Here is a 20,183-nt window from a genome sequence, read left to right as displayed (position 1 = left end):
TAATGCCACAGATGCAACTTGGTCTAAGTGGATGGCTCTGGTAACCCAATGAATACGAATGGGTAAACTCGATCAACCTGGTCTGGTGGAGGTGACCACCAACTGGCCAGAAGGCACAGACTGTACAAAGCCTCCCAAGGAGAAAATAACCCATGCTGAAGAAGCACCTCCCTATGGTGTTCTCTCTGATCGGGAAAAGAACTATGCTTTGTTCACAGATGGTTCCTGTGGTCTTGTTGAGAACAAGCAAAGATGGAAGTCAGCAGTCTGGAGTTGTACTAGGAGAGTTACTGAAGTGAGAGATGGAGAAAGTGGATCCAGTGAATTCGCTGAGGTAAAAGCTGTGTAACTTGCTCTTGATGTGGCTGAACATGAGAATTGGCCTATTCTTTACCTCTACACTGACTCATGGATGGTAGCCAATGCTCCATGGGGTTAGCTAAAGGACTGGAAGAAGCATGTTTGGCAGAGGAAAGGAAAGCCTATTTGGTGTGCTGATCTATGGTAGGACATTGATGCACGGCTGGAGAGAATTCCAGTGAAGGTGCGGCACATAGTTACTGAGGAACACCAACACAACCAGCAGGCAGATCAAATTGCTAAATCTTTTCAAGTTGATACAAACTCTGATCATGACCTTGATTGGAAACACCGAGGTGAACTGTTCTTAGCTGGGTGGGCCCATGATTCATGTGGACATCAAGGCAGAGATGCAACATAGGGATGGGCTCATGATAGGTCAATTGACTTATCCATGGACGCTATCACCCAAGTCATCAGTGACTGTGACATTTGTGCTGCTATTAAGCAGGCTAAGCAAATCAAGTCTTTATGGTATGGTGAGAGATGGTCAATGTACAAGTATGGTGAAGCCTGGCAGATTGACTACATCACATTACCTGATCTTGTTCTGGCAAGCAGTATGTGCTAACGATGGTAGAAGCCAGCACTGGATGGCTGGATACCTATCCAGTTCCACATGCTCCTGCACATAACACCATTCTTGGCCTGGAATGATAAATCATGTGGAGACACAGAACTCCAGAGAGAATCGAGTCAGACAATGGCACTCATTTCAAGAACAATCTTGTTAAAGACTGGGCCAAAGAGCACAATATTGAGTGGATCTACCACATGCCCTACTATACACCAGGTTCAGAGAAGATTGAGTGCTGCAATGGTTTGCTGAAAACCACCCTAAAAGCCATGGGGGGATGGAACTCTGAAAAACGGTGACAAGCATTTAGCAGAAGCTACCTGGTTGGTACATAGTAGAGGTTCAGTAAACAGAGCAGGACCTGCACAATCAGATTTGGTCCAAACAGTAGATGACGATAGAGCTCTTGTTGTACATGAAAAGAATCTGTTAGGGAAAACTGTTTGGGTATTTTCTCCTTTGGGTGAAAGGAAACCTGTCAGAGGGGTGGTGTTGGCTGAAGGTCCTGGTCATACCTACTGGGTAATGCAGGAGAAATGGTGACATGCAGTGTATGCCACAGAGAAATCTAACTTTAACTGAGAGAGTTTAAATTCGGACTGCATAATACAAGCTGTTAGGAGTTTTATGTTCTAGGTACCATTGACATCCAACATGAAAGAATCTATGAGAGAATCTACAATACGTAAGCACAAACCCAATGTCACCTGGGAGTCCCTGTTCTCACCTCATCTGTTGGAAGACAAATTGTTTGCTGTTTTCTGAGCTTTTGAATCACTTACATCTGAGGTAGCCAGAATCAAGTGTGAACTGAACCAGAATCAAGTGTGAACTGAACTTGTGATATTCATTAATGTAAATACTGTTTTAGTTAGCTCAGATAGTTCTCAGTAATACTATGAATTAAATAGGCAGGGGTGGATTGTGCTAGTTTGAAGCAAGCTGGAATGGTTTGGTGAGAAAACTAGATTACAGGCTGAGAAAGAAAAACAATGGTGATGTCTACTTAACTCATAGGCTTGCTGAGATATATAAGAACAAGTGTAAAAACTTAGATAATACATTCGGGCACTGCCTGGGCTTTGAGCTGCATTTCACTCTAACTTCACCTTCCGTCTCTGTGATTAATCCATTTGCTTCCTGACTCTCCTAGCCAACCCTCCATTCTTCCTTGGGACACAAGGCAACATCTAGGGTAAGGTAGAGGGGTGGGAGAAGGTGGAATGGCAATTTGGAACCCCTCTTGGGGCCTCAGGTTTCTGGGAGGGTTGTTGTGTTTCTGTATTACCTTTTAACTTGTGTGTTTCTGTATATAAATGTATATACCATAATTATCTGCTTGTCTCTTGTGCTAAACTTTAAATTCAATGTCCAGAGATGGCTGAGTCTAGTCTGCGTATTTACAAAGTGTGTGGGGGAGAGTAACACCCAAACCTACACAGGACGCTCTGAAGTGACCTTCTTGTGGCCTTTCAGTGTCTGAAGGGGGCCTACAGAAAAGCTGTTGATGGACCTTTTAGGCTATCAAAGAGTGACAGGACTTGTGGGAATGTAGTGAAGTTAGAGGTGGGTAGAATGAGACTGGAAGTGAAGTGGAAGTTCTTCAGCATGAGAGTGGTGAGAGCCTGGAATGGGTTGCCCAGAGAGGTGGTTGAGGCACCATCCCTGGAGGTGTTTAAGGCTAGACTGCCTGAGGCTCTGGCTAGCCTGATCTAGGGTAGGGTGTCTGTGCCCATGGCAGCGGGACTGGAACTAGATGCTCCTTGTGATCCCTTCCAACTCTGACTGATTCTATGATTCTATGGTCCTCCTTAATCCTGACATCCTCAAAGTCCTCAAGGATCTCGGACTCCTGAGGACAGTCAACAGCAATATAGACAGAGACAAAAAGGTTATTCAGCAACTCTACCTTCTTTTCATCCTTTGACATCAGGACACCCACTTCATTCAGCAGTGGACCTACATTGCCTCTAGCTCTATTTTTTTTCTACAGAGTATTTTTAAAAACCCTTCCTATTGTCCTTGACTTCCCTTTCAAGGTATAATTTCAAGGAGGCTTTAGCTGTTCTACATCCTCTGAAAACAGTTTTATATTCTTCCCAAATGGCCAGCCCTTCATTCCATGAACTATAGATCTTCCTTTTTCATTTGAGTTTGCCCAGCAGTCCCCTACTAAATCATGCAGGTGTCCTGGCTCCCTTTCTAATTTTCCTACCACTTGGTACATTCTAATCCTGACCTTGGAAGAAGTGATTCTTGAATGTTAGACAACTATCTTGGGTCCCTTTATTTACTGATATAAAGAACAATACTCAATGTAACTAAGGAAATTAAAAGCAAAATGCATGTTCTTTACAATAATGTTTAGCCTAAAGTTAGTGTTAAGAGAGTGTTGTAGTTCATAAAGAGAGCCAACAGAAATGAAGCTCTCAAATGAATTGGAGAAAACAACACAGAATTTTATTTGGAGAGATACAGAAAAGAAATTACAGAAGCAGATACAACAGCCATGGTGACCCCCTCAAATTTTCCCCCATCCAAAGCTGTCATGGAGGGTAGCAGAAGCCCTTAGCAGGCCTCCCTGTTGTGAAAGTTATAGTGTCTCACATTAATGCCAAGAGCATCGCAAAACCAAAACAATCCTTCAGTCCCATGAGAAAGTCTCTCCCTGGTCGAGATAAAAGGTGAACAGTGGCCACTGTTTTGGCTACGGGAAACGGCAGTTCTCATGCCCGCTCGACACCTGGTGTAGGCCGAGCTTGGGGTGGTCTTAGAAATTGTTTTGGTAAGAATTCTCCAATTGTATGGATTAATTATAATTTGTGCCAATCTGTAAGAATAACGTAAAGTAGCCTGGACTGGTGGGTTACACCTCTTTTGAACATTATAAAAATGGTGTGCCTTCCTGGATCGGAAGCTTGCTTGCTTGCTGGTACCTGCTCCTACCTGTTTGCTCACTAGCCTGCCTGCTTGCCTCACTTCTGCTCCGGTGACCTCTCATTCCTGATCGGCCCTGCCCGACGAGGGACTCACAGAGACCTGAAACCCGTTTGGGCCCAATCCTGACGAACAAAGGGACACCTTCAAATCCTGCTAATTGAACTACGGAACAGTGAGTAAATTGGAGAAAGAACTCTTTACCTAAAGACTGAATAACTTTAAAGACTCAAAAGAACTCTAAAGAAATCACAGACTCTCCTTTATCTGCTATTTTCTGAAATGCTGTTCTACAACTTCAATCCTAAAGGAACTCACGTGGGGAATTTAGTTCGGGAGGGAGATCTCCGTGTTTGAGCAATAAATCACTTGAAAATCCACAAGTGAGTCTCCACGTATTTTCCCCATAACCTCCCAAACTACCTTCTGTGACAAATTGGCGACGAGGATGGGATTGTAACCGTAGAATAACTACAGATTAATGGCAGAAAACATCATGATGGAGCAGCAACAGCCGCAGCCGCAGGCTATGGCAGCTGGAGCAGAGTCTGAGTTTGTCACAGTGGAGGCAGAAGATTCAGTGGAGGCAGTAGCAGATGATCCAGTTGATAAGTTGATGTTTGTTTTTGAGATCGCTCACATACGAAAGACTATGGACGCACTTGCTAATGATACCATGAAACAGGTCACCAACAAGTCAGTAGATATGGTTATCATGCTATATAAAGCTTTCCAAGATGTGGAAGGAATAGATAAAGGAAATTGTCTTATGCTGGCAGTAGGCTTAATTCGAGCTCAAGATAAAGTAGATGAATTGGAGTATGAGTTGAGGTGGGCGAAAGACGAGAGAGACAATTTAAAGAGAGAAGTTGATTATCTCAATAAAGAGTGAAAGTGTTGGAGGCAGATCGGCCAGGTGAGACAAGAGGTTGAGGAGTTGAAAGCTGAGAATAGCAGGTTAAGTAGTGAGATTAATCGCGTGAACGTACCCGCAGTAACCGATGAACGGCTTCGGGAGTTGGAGGGGAAGCTTCTCCAAGCCTTTCAAGAATTACAGCTGCGAATGTCGCCATCACAGTCCCCACAGCCGTGCGTAGGGCAGCAGGGCCCAGAGGTGCTGTCGCCGCAGCAGTCCTCGGCATGGCCAGCACCCGTCCCTCTGCCGTGGACCTCAATTCAGCGGACATCGCAGCCCGTGCCACCACCGCTCTCTCCACAGATAACTGTTCTGCCTTCTCAACCCCTGCCGCAAACCCAGCCAGCTCTGCCGCCAGCGGCTCCAATACCATCTAAGCCGCAGCCGCCCCCACAGCCACAAACAGCTCAGCAGCCCGTGCCAACGTCGCTTTTGCAACCAGTTTTGCCAGTCCCGATGCCTTCTCAGCCTCAGGCAACGGCTCAGCCGCAATTAGCGATGTCTTTTCAACCGATTTTGCCTCAGCAGGTTCCGTTGCAGGTTCCGATTCCGCAGACCATGCCAGCATCCATCCCGGCTCAACAGCCCGCACCGCAGACACCATCTTCTCTGCAGCCACGCCCCAAGGCACCATTACGGAGTGACAAGGGCAGCGTGCCTGCGCAGCCCCACTCTGAGCCGTCACCCAGAATTGCGTCAGTGAGCAGCGACACGGAAGTGGAGGAGATAACCAAAAGCATGAGGAACGCATCTGTCAATCCCGTTTACAAGACAGAAACCATTATAGGAGCACGAGGAAAGAGCACTATAACTCAGAAAATTCAACCATACACCGCATTGCAGAAGCGTGAGTTAAGAGAAAGGTATTCCCGATTGCTTAATGAGACTATAACTGATTATGTTTATAGGATTATAGTGAGTGATGCTGAATCTGTAATTTTGTCTCTTGAAGAGGTAAAGGGACATTGTTGGGGACCTGAAGTGTTTCTAGGGAATGGTCCCGAGGGTGAGCTTGCATTAAGTTCTAGAATCCTTTATTGGGCTGGTGCTTATCATCCTTCAGAGAGAGATGAGGTAATCAGATGTTGTATCTCAAATTGTGATCAGTTAGTTGAAATAATCACAAAGCTGGCATGTATGCAGGCCATGGATAATAGTGGAATTAACCCAAATCCTATGAGTCTCCCAATTGAACCAAATAGGCTTCATCCTTTGGTAAAAGGTTTGCCAGGAATTTTAAGAACTGTGTGTGAGGCTAGAAGGGAGCATATTGAGAAAGAGATACAAGAGAAGGTAAGAGCAGGAGATAACTCATTAAACCACACTGCGTGGGGAGAACTCCTAGAGGAATTAATGTTTAAAGGGCGAAATCTAGGTTATACTGATACCACACCTTTACATCCATCCTGGTACAAATCAAGAACATCTGACCGAAGGAACAAACCTCCACATGGGAAGAAGCCAGAAGTGAGGTATGCCAAAGCTTATGGTGGTCCAGAAAGCCCTGTGGGAAGCCCCAGGACAAGCCCATGGTCGAGCCCCAGGGGGAGCCCTGAGATCAACCGTCGCTCTAATTCAAGAACATTCTGGGGGCGGAATTCCTATTATGGGCAAGGTGACTACCCAAAGAAGAGACTGGTGGAGTATGACCCCATAAAGGCTGAAATCAGTGCTATGAGTAAAGCCATCATTGATGCAATGAAAAAACTATTAGGCCAGGATGGAGATAAGACAAAACAGGAACGCAAGAGAGGTTCCAGAAACACCTCTCCCAGTAAGTCAGGTCAATCTGATCAGCAAGGGGCTAAGAACAAGTCAAAAAACGAGAAGTAGCGGTGAATGTCTCAGGCCACACTCATTGCTTTGTTTCTGCTTGTCAGTGGTCTGAAAAACCTGAACCCTTCATTATGATTCCAACAGGACCAGATAGAACTGCTGTTAAGTACCTAATAGACACAGGTGCACAAATTACTGTGTTGAATGAGCAACTGGCAAAACGCCTCAGAATTCTGCCATCTAGTAAAAAGATAAAAATAACAGGTGTAACAGGACAGCCTGACATATGCCACTTGGCTAAAACAAGACTATGGTTGCCTGGGGAGAAGAGAAGTACCCTGGTAGAGGTAGCGTTAGCTGCTTGTCAATATAATATTCTTGGATTTGATGTTTTAGCAGGTAGAAGGTGGCATCTTCCAGATGGAACATTATGGAGCTTTGGTGCTTATGAGGTGAGGAATAAGAGGGGAAAATTAGTACATGCTCATGTTTGTTGGTTACAAACTGCTCCTCCTTTGCCAAAATCACACATTACCTGTGTTGCACAATATCCATTGCCAGCAGCAGCTAGGCAAGGTATTACTGAAGTGATAGCTGATCTTGAGAAGAGAAAGATCATCACCAGAACTCATTCTCCTTACAATTCACCTGTCTGGCCAGTCCACAAACCAGATGGCCGATGGAGATTAACGATTGATTTCAGGAAACTTAATAGTAACACTCTTCCTCTCACTGTAGCAGTTCCTAGTCTCTCATCCACAGTGACAGCGATCCAAGCAGCTTCTCATGCCTGGATGGCGACTCTGGACGTGAAGGACATGTTTTTCATGGTACCACTAAGAGAACAGGACAAACCGCAGTTTGCATTTACTTGGCAAGGTATTCAATACACATTCAACAGTCTCCCACAAGGGTACAAACACAGTGCAACTATTGCATACAACACACTTGCAGCTTTGCTTGACACTGTTCAACTTCCTAAAGATGTTAAAGTCTATCATTACATTGATGACATCTTGGTGGGAGGGAATGACAAAGAACAAGTTGCTGCAGTAGCTGAGAACATTCAAAAACTGTTAACTGATAAAAGGGCTAACTATTCCAAAGGAAAAGTGCCAAGGTCCAAGCCAGGAGGTTAAATTCTTGGGATCCTGGTGGGTAGCAGGTGCAGTGTCTGTGCCAGAGGACACCCTTCAAGAAATTGAAAAGGGCCAAATACCCCAAAACAGAAAGGAGCTGCAACAATTGTTAGGTACCTTGGGTTACTGGAGGAAACACATCCCAGGTTTCTCTGTAATTGCTCGTCCTCTGTACGATTTGCTTAAAAAGCACAAAGTTTGGGATTGGACTCCACGACATTCTGAGAGCCTGAAAGTTCTCAAAGATGAACTGAAAGCCTATCAGAAGTTGGGGCCCTTGCACCCAAAAGACGCCCTGAGGGCTGAATGGGGTTTTTCCGAGAATGCCTCATACTGTGGAATTTTTCAGAGAGGACCCAATGGTCTTAGTAGAGCTCTTTTGTTTTCCTCAACAGCATTCAAAGACACCGAGACACGGTACTCGGAATGGGAAAAGGGACTCCTTTCCCTAACCTGAGCTGTCAAAGAGGCAGAAAAGCTTCGCACTACACAAGACATTGTAGTGCAAGGCCCATTTCCTCTGCTAAAATCGATCCTTAAAGGATCTCCTCCACCAAAAGGAATTGCCCAAAAGGCCACTGTAAGAAAGTGGTATGCTTACCTAGAGGGAATCTCACAGCTTATACTGCTGAGAGAAGGACCTACTAAGATATCCAAATTAGAGCAGCCCGTTAACGCTGACAAGGCACTACTTGGTCAGCCATATAAGCCTTCTCCTATTCAGGTGGCCCCAGAAATGACCGCAGACTCTGATAAGTCAGGAGTGTGGTTCACAGATGCATCTTCTCGGAGAGTGAGGTCAAAGTGGCGTTACAAAGCCGCTGCCTTGGAGATTGCTACAGGCCAAACCATCACTGAAGAGGGTGATGGCAGTGCACAGGTAGGGGAACTGCGTGCTCTCATGCTAGCAGCAGAGCATGGAGCAACAGCCATTTACACCGATTCCTACTCCACATTCAAAGGTGCCACTGAGTGGATTTGCCAGTGGGAAGAGAATCAGTGGAAGGTTTCAAATGTGGAAGTTTGGAGGGCTGATGACTGGAAAAGACTACTAGAGATAGGCCAATCCAGATCTCTTGAAGTTGGTTGGGTTAACGGGCATTCCAAACAGCAAACCCCAGCTGCAGCCTGGAATAATCAGGCAGATTTTCTGGCAAGAATAAACATAGTTGAAGATGAGAAAGATGAATGGTGGAGATTAGCTGAATGGCTACACATTAAAAGAGGCCATTCAGGAAAGGCAGACCTCTACTACGAGTGTAGATCCAGAGGATGGCCAATTTCTATGACTACTTGCGAGGAAATCATTTCGGCTTGTCCACAGTGTAAAGTCAGGCTTAAAGCCGATCACCCCAACCTAGCCCCAGCACAAGACATTAGAGGAGACAAGAAACTATGGAGCACATGGCAAGTTGACTATGTGGGCCCATTTAAACCCTCACATGGGAAGAAAAACATACTGGTGGGGGTGGAAGTGGTTTCAGGATTAGTCATGGCTACAGCAACTAGTGCTGCCACAGGAGCTCAAATTATTGAAGCTTTAAAGCAGTGGTTTAGTTTCTTGTCAATGCCAGAATACATCCAAAGTGATAATGGATCTCACTTTACAGTGTCATCTGTACAAGACTGGGCTAAGGGTGAGGGAGTCACGTGGGTATTCCACACTCCCTATTATCCTCAAGCTAATGGTATTGTAGAGAGAACAAATGCTCTGATTAAGAAACATGCTATTGTATCCAAAGGTAACTGGGATAAACATTTGCCATATGCAGTTTTCATTGTGAATAACCGATGGGGTAATTATGGTAGTCCTAAAATAAGAGCATTTTGTCCTGACAAGCCAGTGGAGAATGTCAACCATCCACCGGATAAGTCTCAACACCCTCAACAATCACTACACAGGTTACAGGTGGGACAACCAGTAATGGTAAACTTACCTTCAATTGGAGTTGTGCCTATGACCCTGTCAAAACCAAATGGTTTGTATGAATGGGAAGCAACTGATGTAAGTGGGAAAACTCATCGCATTAGTTTACGGTGGATTCTCCCAGACTTCTGAATTGCTTTCGCATATACCAGGTTTTCTTGCTTTGTAAATATTCAATAAAGCTGTATGTTATTCAGGGGGGTGGGCATATATAGGATTAATCTGTCTTAGGTTACAGTTATGTTTATGCATTAGTATACTGTTCATGTATGTATAATGGTTAAGAATACTTGTATTTTGTTTTGTTTTCCGATTTTTGGCTTAATGTGAGCCAGGGGGTGGAGTATGTCATGGAGGGTAGCAGAAGCCCTTAGCAGGCCTCCCTGTTGTGAAAGTTATAGTGTCTCACATTAATGCCAAGAGCATCGCAAAACCAAAACAATCCTTCAGTCCCATGAGAAAGTCTCTCCCTGGTCGAGATAAAAGGTGAACAGTGGCCACTGTTTTGGCTACGGGAAACGGCAGTTCTCATGCCCGCTCGACACCTGGTGTAGGCCGAGCTTGGGGTGGTCTTAGAAATTGTTTTGGTAAGAATTCTCCAATTGTATGGATTAATTATAATTTGTGCCAATCTGTAAGAATAACGTAAAGTAGCCTGGACTGGTGGGTTACACCTCTTTTGAACATTATAAAAATGGTGTGCCTTCCTGGATCGGAAGCTTGCTTGCTTGCTGGTACCTGCTCCTACCTGTTTGCTCACTAGCCTGCCTGCTTGCCTCACTTCTGCTCCGGTGACCTCTCATTCCTGATCGGCCCTGCCCGACGAGGGACTCACAGAGACCTGAAACCCGTTTGGGCCCAATCCTGACGAACAAAGGGACACCGCCCAAACTTCGAATTCTGCTAATTGAACTACGGAACAGTGAGTAAATTGGAGACAGAACTCTTTACCTAAAGACTGAATAACTTTAAAGACTCAAAAGAACTCTAAAGAAATCACAGACTCTCCTTTATCTGCTGTTTTCTGAAATGTTATTCTACAACTTCAATCCTAAAGGAACTCATGTGGGGAATTTAGTTCGGGAGGGGGATCTCCGTGTTTGAGCAATAAATCACTTGAAAATCCACAAGTGAGTCTCCACGTATTTTCCCCATAACCTCCCAAACTACCTTCTGTGACAAAAGCTAAATCTATAATCCTCAGTGCTCCATTCCTCCCCCAACCAGTGCCTCTGCCTCCCAAGAGGCCTAAACAAAAGCTTCTAGAGCTCCCAAAATGGTTCTATTACTAATATATTTGTCCCTATAAAGCGCCTCCTATCCAACATAGGACAGGAGGAGGAGGAAGAGAGGAGAACAAGCTGGCGTTGCTGTGAGTTTATAAAGAGATAGCAGAATTATGTGATTGAATAGCAATCTTCTAGTCCCCAGAGGATTTTCTAACCTTATAGTACTCAATCAAGGACAGAGAGAAAAAAAAAAAATGGGAAGGAGGCTGTAGAGTGTTTCTATTCTGTCTTCTGCAGTCAAATTAATGTTACTATACATTGCATGGTGCAAGACTATTTCCACAGACATGTAAATGAAGGGAGCAAAGTGGTCAGAATGCCTTTATTCTAAATTAAATGCCAAGCACATGAAGCTCTCAGAAAAGTGATAGAACAAAACAGGGAAGCTGCTCTTCTGAAGCCATAAACAGCCCATTGAGGGCCTGATTGTTTTTGAAATAGATGTGCCTTTTTGTTGACTTATGCAGGTTTGGATCAAGCTAACAACAAGGAAGCAGAAGGAATTGAAAGACAGTGAATGCACTGAACCTTACTTCTGTATGACCATGGGCTCTGAAAGTGACCTCCCCAAAGATCTCACAAAAAGATGGACAGGAATGACTACAGGAGGCCAAGACCACAATTTTTGAATGACCCTGTAGAGCAGTCCTTTTACCAGCCTCATGTGTCATATTCACATAACTGTTAAAACAATGCAATTAACACACCAAAACAGGCTTTTGTGTAAATTCAACGTTATTACAGTGTACAAAAAAAGCTAATATTGAACAAAGTACCATTTTTAATACATACTAATTCAAGTGGGAAATTGCCTAGCATGAATTCACATACCACTTCATTTACCATGTTGCATTATAGATCTGGTAACCTTTATATTCAATAATAAAATCTGTAGGCCCGAAATTAGGCTTATTTATGCCTTGCCGTGCCTGGACATGTTCTTCTGCGTAAACCAGGGGTACACACATTAAATGGACAAAAGGGACACAAGCGACCTGGTGCCATGGAGTCTGGCCTGCCTAGGGTCTATGTCATATAAGGTGTTTGTAAACAGGTTGTGTAAGTCCCCACACACCCAGCTCCTGTTTCCCTGGTGTAAGGCCCTGTCGTGGAGCCCTGTCCTGGAGTCCTGTATACCCCTATGTTTCTCTCCTGCCATGACTTCAGGGGAGAGGAAAAGCCCTGCGGGTGTGAAGGGGGTGAGCAAAGGGGCCCTGCCCACACAAGAAGTGCCCCGTGCAGTGCCCGCGCTGGAATCGGGCTGAGATTGGCTGTGCCTTTTTGCACCTAAGGAAGTGGTAACTCTGCCCTTTGTCTAGTGAGGGTATAAATTGGGGGACTTCCCACTTTTGGGGGTTCCCGCCTTGGAGTTCATCCCTGCTTGGGGTTTGTTACTGCCTGGATCTTCGTGCTCCCCCACCTCTCTCGCCTCACCTTGGATGAAAGAGAGATCTTCAAAGACTGCTTCATCTATTGACACCCTTTGTAAGCTTAACAACCCTTAATGGTCCACCTGCAGATGCTGAAAGGGAACGAGAGAGAGAGAGAGAGAGAGAGAGAGAGAGAGAGAGAGAGAGAGAGAGAGAGCGAGCGCACGAGGAAGTCAGCCTGATCATGAGTTATTTTGGCTCAACTTTATCAGTAGGAAAATGCTATTAATTAATAGCTAAAGCCTTTTCCAACTTCTGACTTCCAAAATAGTCAGATTATCAATGGTATCCCTGTAGATATTCTCAAGCAACTGAATCTGTTAATTAAACTAAATCAATCTTTGTATATATAGTTTTGAAGGTGGGTTTTGGGAAAATAAACAACTCTATTTTTGTATAAAATTCCTGACTTGGCCACACACTAATTCCTGCCTCTCCAACAGGCCCATGTAATTCCCATATTTGGGGAAAGTCAAGACAAGTGGCTTTCACCTATTATGTAAGGTTTGACTGACTGCCAAACTGATTGGTCATTCTAGTGGCCAAAGGGGCCATTAATCTCGCCCAACATTCAATAAATAGGGGTACACAGGTAAACAAAGTACTCAGACCCTCATGCTCTGACCTACTTGCAGCTCGGACTCCCCTGCATAGCTCGGACTCAGTACATTGATTGCCTGTTTGCATACTTAGTTGCAGAGCTCAATTAAGCCTGCCTATATATATATTGGGAGCCTATAGTCTCCCAGCAACCATGCACATCTTACATGCCTGCTGTCTATCATTGCCTGTCACTGAGTTACCAAGAAGCAGACTGAATTGTCTGCACACAATCGGCCTGATAGCCATGTGAGATTGTGCTGAGACAGCATGACATCTTCCTCCTGCACCTGAGATCCTCCTTGCTAAGAATCCCTGGACAAAGCATCCAGAGGCAGCCAGCAGCACTAAAGCAGAGATTGCATCCATTGCCAGTAGAACAAGGCCAGACACTGTAATTTCCCCAGAAGATTGGAAGATTCTCCTTTCCCCTCAAGCCGAGAGGATTCCAGACTCAAAATCCACAGGCAAAGCTCCCCTGAAGTTTGGACACTAGGCATAGGCTATGACATAGCCCCAGAGGGTGATTAGTGATTCATAAGAATTGTGAGAAAATGCTTTAATGCCTCTGTAATAATCCATTGTCTCTGCCGTAGAGCAGAATCAGTTTCCAGCCCAGTCTGCTGGGCGAATAGCATATATATCCCAAATGGTATTTGCATGGGGAAAAAATCCTCTCTCTGTTTACAGTTTGAGTGTTTGCTAGTTATTAATAAGTCAATGTAGATATTTATCCTAGAGTGTTTTCTTAACCGTGTAGAACCATTTTAATATTAACATACAGTGGTTGGGGGTGGCAAGAGTTCAGAACACTGAATTTAATAAATATATTTTTTTATAGAATATTATCTTGGCCCAATTAATTTCTCCCCTCTGCCAAAATCGGCGTAGGTGGCAGAATCCCCCTCCATGACAGCATTTCTTCACTGAAATCTATTATGTGCCAGAAAAATAAACAAAGTTACTAAAGACAGTTTCCAAATGTTTATGGCACATATTACATTTCATGGGCCTGATCCACAGCTGGTATGAACTGTCGTATTTCCAGTGACTTCAAATGACACTCCTAGGGATCAGGTTTTATGCAATTTCTCTCCATAATTATATGGGTGGGGTTTTTTTGTTCATCTTATTAGGTGTTGGGAGGAATTTTAGTAGCTTTTTTTGTGTTTTGTTTTATTTTAGGTTTGGTTTTTCAGAGAAAATACTGATTCAACCACATTTAAATCTCTCAGAAAATGCATTGCTTAGCTGAATATTGGCATATTAAGATAGAAAATGTCCCTCTCTTCTTACATGCTGCATATGCAGAAGGCAAGAATCTGTACTGGCTTCATACTAATTCCATGAAAGACCATGATGGACTGTTGTCAAAAGCATGAGGAGACGAGAAGAGTTTTTCTTGTTCCTCTATGTCTTGTGAGTGAATTTGTCTCTTCCCTATCATAGTGGGATTAAACTTTTTGTAAGTAATTGTTGTGGAGGGCTCAAAGACTCAAAAATAGGCTTATTTATGCCTTGCCCTGCCTGGACATGTTTCTCTGCCTGCACCAGAGGTAAACACATAATGAGCACAAAGGGGCACAACAGACATGGTGCCATGAAGTCTGGCCTGCCCAGGGCCCCTGATTATATATGGAGGTTATATAAGCCCCCACACACCCAGCTCATGCCTGCCGGGTGTTAAGCCTGTGTGTTTATCATATTTAGAAAGTCCAGGCCTGTGGCTTTTGCCCATTATGGTATTGTTTGGCTGACTGCTGAAACCTGATTGGTCATTCTAGTGTCCAAAGAGCCATTAATCTTGGCCCACATTTGATAAATAGAGGCACACAGGTAAACAACGTGCTCGGACTCCCCTGCATTGCTCACATTCAGGCTCACTTGCTCATTATTGGGCTTAAACGCACCAGCACTGTTATTACGGAGACCATATCTCCCATAGTCTCTCAGCCAGCTGTGCACACCTACAAGCCACTGTGGTGAGTTATCAGGACCATATCCTGTATTGCCTGACTTTACCTATGGAGTTCAGACTCCCATGCAGCCACGTATGCTAATGCACGCCTGCTGCCTTATCATTGCCTGGTAAGTGCACCATTGCCACTGAGTTAACCAGGAGCAGACTCCACTTGTCTGCACGCTATCAGCCTGCTAGCCAGTGTGAGACTGTACTGAGACAGCACAGCATCGTACTCCTCCTCCACCTGAGGTCCTGCCAACAGTCTCTGGACAGAGTGTCCAGAAGAGGCCAGGAGACAAGGGCAGAGATTGCATCCTTTGCCAGGACAACAAGGTGAGAGACTGCATCCTTTCCCCAGAATCTGGGAAGATTCTCCTTTCCCCTATAGCCGGGAGGATTCCAACCTCAAAGTCCACAGGCAAAGACTCCCCTGAAGTTTGGATGCTAGTAATAGGCTATGACATAGCCCCGGAGAGTGATAGATAATTAATCAAAACTTGTGAATAAATGCTTTGATGGCTCTGTAATTTCTATTATCTCTTACCACAGAGCATAAAGAGCTTTCAGCTCACCTGCTTGCAAATAGTATACAGACCTCAAGCAGCATCAAGCCATGAGGAAACTCCTCTCTCTATAGTTTGAACTGTTTGCTGGTTATTAATAAATTATGGTGTGGTATTAATCCTAGAATGTCTTTCATGACTGTGTAAGATCCTTCTTATATTAAAGTGGTTGATGGTGGCAAGAGTTCAGAATATAGAAGTTAATAAATATATGTTTTTATAGAATATTATCTTGCACCAATTAATTTCTCCCCTCCACCACAATCGGCGTAGGTGGCAGGGTACCCCTCCACAACAGTAATAAATGCTTTCCCCTTACTGCAATTGAAGAGTAAAGAATATATTGATTTTACAAAACCTGTTGTCCCATTTATCTCACCTCCACTCTGCTCAGCATTTTCTTCCTTTCCCTTTCGGTTATCTGTCAAAAACTGACACAGTCAATAGAGCTTTAGATTCTAAATAAATTTCAGGTGTGCTTGGCACAGGATAGAAGTCACAAAGAAAATTGCAAAATATGGTGGTTTAGGTGTTATCCGCCCACTACACCTTAAGAAACACCCAGCTAACTCAGTCGGGCTCTGGGAATATAAATGAAGCTATTTTTTTACAGCTGGCACAATATACAAGCAGGTATTTACAGTATATAGTTATATATAGAAATATACAAGTTAAAAGTAATACAGAAACACAACTCCCCTCCCAGAAATCTGAGTCCCCAGGAGGGGCTCTCAACCACCCCTGCACCTTCCCCCTGCCCCTCTCAACCTTACCTCAGTCCTAAGGAAGAATAGAGGTGCAGCCAAGAGGTTAAGAAGCAAGTTAGTGGCAGATGAGTTTAGGGAGTGTCCTGGAGTCCTGTATACCCCTAAGTTCCTTTCCTGACTTGACTTCAGGGGAGAGGGAAAGCCACCTGGTTTCCCCCCCCTCCTCGCCTGCCCTGCGGGCATGAAGGGGGGTGAGCAAAAGGGTCCTGCCCGCATGAGAAGTGCCCTGTGCAGTGCCTGCACTGGAATCGGGCTGGGATTGGCTGTGTTTTTTTGCACCTAAGGAAGTGGTAACTCTGCCCTTTGTCTAGAGAGGGTATAAATGTGGGGGGGCTTCCCACCTTTGGGGGTTCCTGCCTTGGAGTTCATCCCACTTGGAGTTGGTTACTGCCTGAACCTTTGTGCTCACCTGAGAGTTCTCCTCCCCCCTCACTCGGCTAAGCTGAATACAGAAAGCTTCAAAGAACTGCTACAGCCATTGACACCCTTTGTAAGCCTAACGACCCTTAATGGTTCACCTGCAGCTGCTGAAAAGGAACAGAGGGACAGACCTCACCAGGAAGTCAGCCTGATAGTGAGTTATTTTGGCTCAGCTTTATTAGTAAGAAAATACTATTAATAGCTAAAGCCTTTTCCAACTTCTGACTTCCAAAATAGACAGAATATCGATGGTATCCCTGTAGATATTCTCAAGCAACTGAATTTGTTAATTAAACTAAATCAATCTTTGTATATATAGTTTTGAGGGTGGGGTTTGGGAAAATAAAACAACTCTATTTTTGTATAAAAATTCCTGACTCGGCCACACATTAATTCCTGCCTCCACAATAGGGAGATGCAGCTCAGCCAAAGCCCAGCCTGAAAGTGAAGACAAAATGTCAAGAGTGTTGTCTAATGTTTACATTCTTCTTCAGTGAGACTCTGAGGGAAGGAAACATCACCATTGTTTTCCTTTCACAGCCTATCCTCTAGTTTTTCCTCACCAAAACATTCTAGCTTGCTTCAAACTAGCACACAAAATAAGACATTTTTTAAACAAATGTGACAAATGGAATAGAATATGAGAAAGATGCAAATACTTTCAGTGAGATGTGATTGTTTTTTTTCACCCAGTCAAGAAGGATGTAGTAAGACTTTGAAATTTATTTGATCAATTACAAATCAACTTCCTGGTTAGACATGAGTAAAAAAAAATGTCACAGTATCTCCGTAGACTAATAGTAATTATTATTATTATTATTATTATTATTATTATTATTGTTGTTGTTTTTAATACTACTACTAATGTAGAAAAGTCTGACTGATCGTTTTAGATGTTAAATAACCATGAGAAGGCTGTGTCATCTGCTGGAGAGCTGAAGTATGCTAATTTGTCAGATGAATTATTTGTTGTGATATATTTTGCTATCTCAATTCAAGAGGAGTGAGCCTTTATTCTGGAAAGTGCTAAAAGCAGTCCTATCAGGTTCTAAATATTCTAGAGCCCTGTTGTGGGAGAATATTTATTTCTTTCATAGAGTGATTTTGACAATCATAGAATCTTTTGACAAGATGTGGCAAAATGTCCAGGCCACAGAAAAAGAAATAGGCATTCTGTTCACATCTTCAACATGTCTCTGTGTCATGGTAGGCTTCATAGGTCCAAAATAGGCTTATACATGTCCTGCCTTGCCTAGGCATGTTTTTTTTGCTCTACCAGAGAGGCAAGAAATGAACACAAAGTACCTGGAGCTGCTGAATCTGGCCTGCTCAGGGTCCTGTGGTGTAAGGTACACACACTTAGCTCATACCTGCCTACTGCAAGGCCCATGCTTTTCCCAAACTAGGTAAAAGTGAGCCTGTGGCTTTGCTTAATATGGTATGGTTTGGCTTACTGCCATACTGATTGGCTGTTCTTGTGTCTAAGGGGCACTTAATCTCAGCCCACATTGATAAAAGGAGATACGCAGGTGAACAATGGGCTTTTGCTTCCCTGCTTTGCTTCCCTGCTCTTTGCCATGCTCTCTCTGCTGTGCCCAGCCGTATTACTACGTATTACACTGCCTTACTGTTTGCTTGGTAAACCCCACTGCTGTGAGTTACCAGGAGCAGACCCTGGATGTCTGCATGTGATCAGCCTGTGTGGCCAGCGTGACATCATGCTGAGACTGCATGACATCCTGCCTTTGAACTGGAAGTTCCTGCCTAGAATCCCTGGATATAGACAGATCATCCAGAAGAAGACAGGAGAACAAGGTCAGAGATTGTCTGCATCCTTTCCCCAGAAGCCAGGAAGATTCAAGCCTCAACATCCAATAAGACAGAATCCCCTGAAAGCATTTGGGTGCTGTCTGGACTGTGGTTAGTCCGTGTGAGGGTAATAATAATCTGTGAGTAAATGCTCAATGACTCTGTTATTCTCTATTGCTGTGCGCCATAGAGCAGAAAGAGCTTGAGTCCATCTACCGGGCAAATGGCGTATTTGACCTCAAGTGGCATTGACTGCAGGAATAGTATCTTCCAGTTCAATTAATGTTTATGTATTTTACTGGTTACATTAGATGCAGATATTATCCATAACCATGTTTCCATAACCATGTAAGAACCAAAATGTTATTAAAATTAGTAGTTGGGGGTGGCAAGAGTTCTGAATAGCAAAATTAATAAACAATATTAATTTTGAAAAATATCATCTCACATTAATTAATTTTCCCTCCACAGCACTCTGATAGATGACCTTGGGCAAATCACTTATCCTCTCTGGACAGCAACTCCTCCATCTGAAAACAGAGCTTGAGACTATATTTTTTAAACCTCTTTTGTATCCAGAAAGAAAAACTGCTAGATGTATTTATTATTATTATATTTCATTTCTGACAACTATTACTGAGTCTGTATTTCACAATGACAGTTATCACAGTATGTATATTTCTATAATGACAACTATCACAGCACGCATATTTCTTGGATGACGACTACCATATTAGAGCATGCTTATCTTTGATATTAAAACCATAACAGCATACAGTACTCTAAAATTAGAGTATTGACTCTCATATACTTTCAAAAAATGCAGTGCGTCATGAAATTGTGAATCTTGTTCCATTTTATATATATATATAGTATAAGTATACATGAATTGTAATGTATATTCCATGTTTGTTTTTTAAACCATCAAACTGGGCTTTTCACGGCTGCCTCTGGGCTTCGCAGCTAATTTCTGAAGGCACCGCACTAAATCCTTCAGCTGCCAATCTGCTAGCTGCTTTAAGATGGTGTTAGATACCCCTAAAGATAGAGCTTGTCGGTACCAACTATTCCTTAGAGCGTTCAGCTCTCTGGGTCTCCAGTCACTGTGATGGTCTCTTCTACCCCTCAGAGAGAAGACTGCAGGACCCGTCCCCCTGGGGGGGGGGGGGGGGGGGGGGGGGAGGGCGGGGGGGGGGGGCAGTCCTGCACTGACCAGACCTGTCTGCACAGAGTCCCAGATTTTTCTGGGGGAGAAGCATGAGACTGTCTCTCCCCAGACCTTGTGTCTTCAGGAGACCCAAACCCAAACTGGAGCCCATGGGCATTTAAGTCAGTTAACAGTTCAGCCCAAGTCACTGCATGCTCTTTGGCATCATCCTCTGCATTTTTTACAATCACCTTTTGAATGTTTTCTATACTCCTCATTGCTCAAATTTGCAGGGTTGCTGGCAAACCCTTCATAATAGGGTGCAGTCTCTCTGGGTCCACAGGGGCATAAAACGGGCAACCATACTGTCCCTTATTTAATATAGCCTGCACACAGGTGGGTCTGTGGAGAGCAGTGGTGAGCTCAGAGGAGCTGGTGACCCTCAGTTCTGTCAGCTCTCCCTGGTAGGCTGGATGGACACTGCTTGCCCAGTAAGCTATCCGGGCGGTGAGGCTATGCATCCCCTCAGGTTCAAGTGTCAGGAACACATCATCCCCCCAGTC

The sequence above is a fragment of the Pogoniulus pusillus genome, chromosome Z (assembly GCF_015220805.1).
Source record: "Pogoniulus pusillus isolate bPogPus1 chromosome Z, bPogPus1.pri, whole genome shotgun sequence".
In the NCBI taxonomy this organism is placed as follows: domain Eukaryota; kingdom Metazoa; phylum Chordata; class Aves; order Piciformes; family Lybiidae; genus Pogoniulus; species Pogoniulus pusillus.
This window is presented reverse-complemented; position numbering follows the sequence as displayed.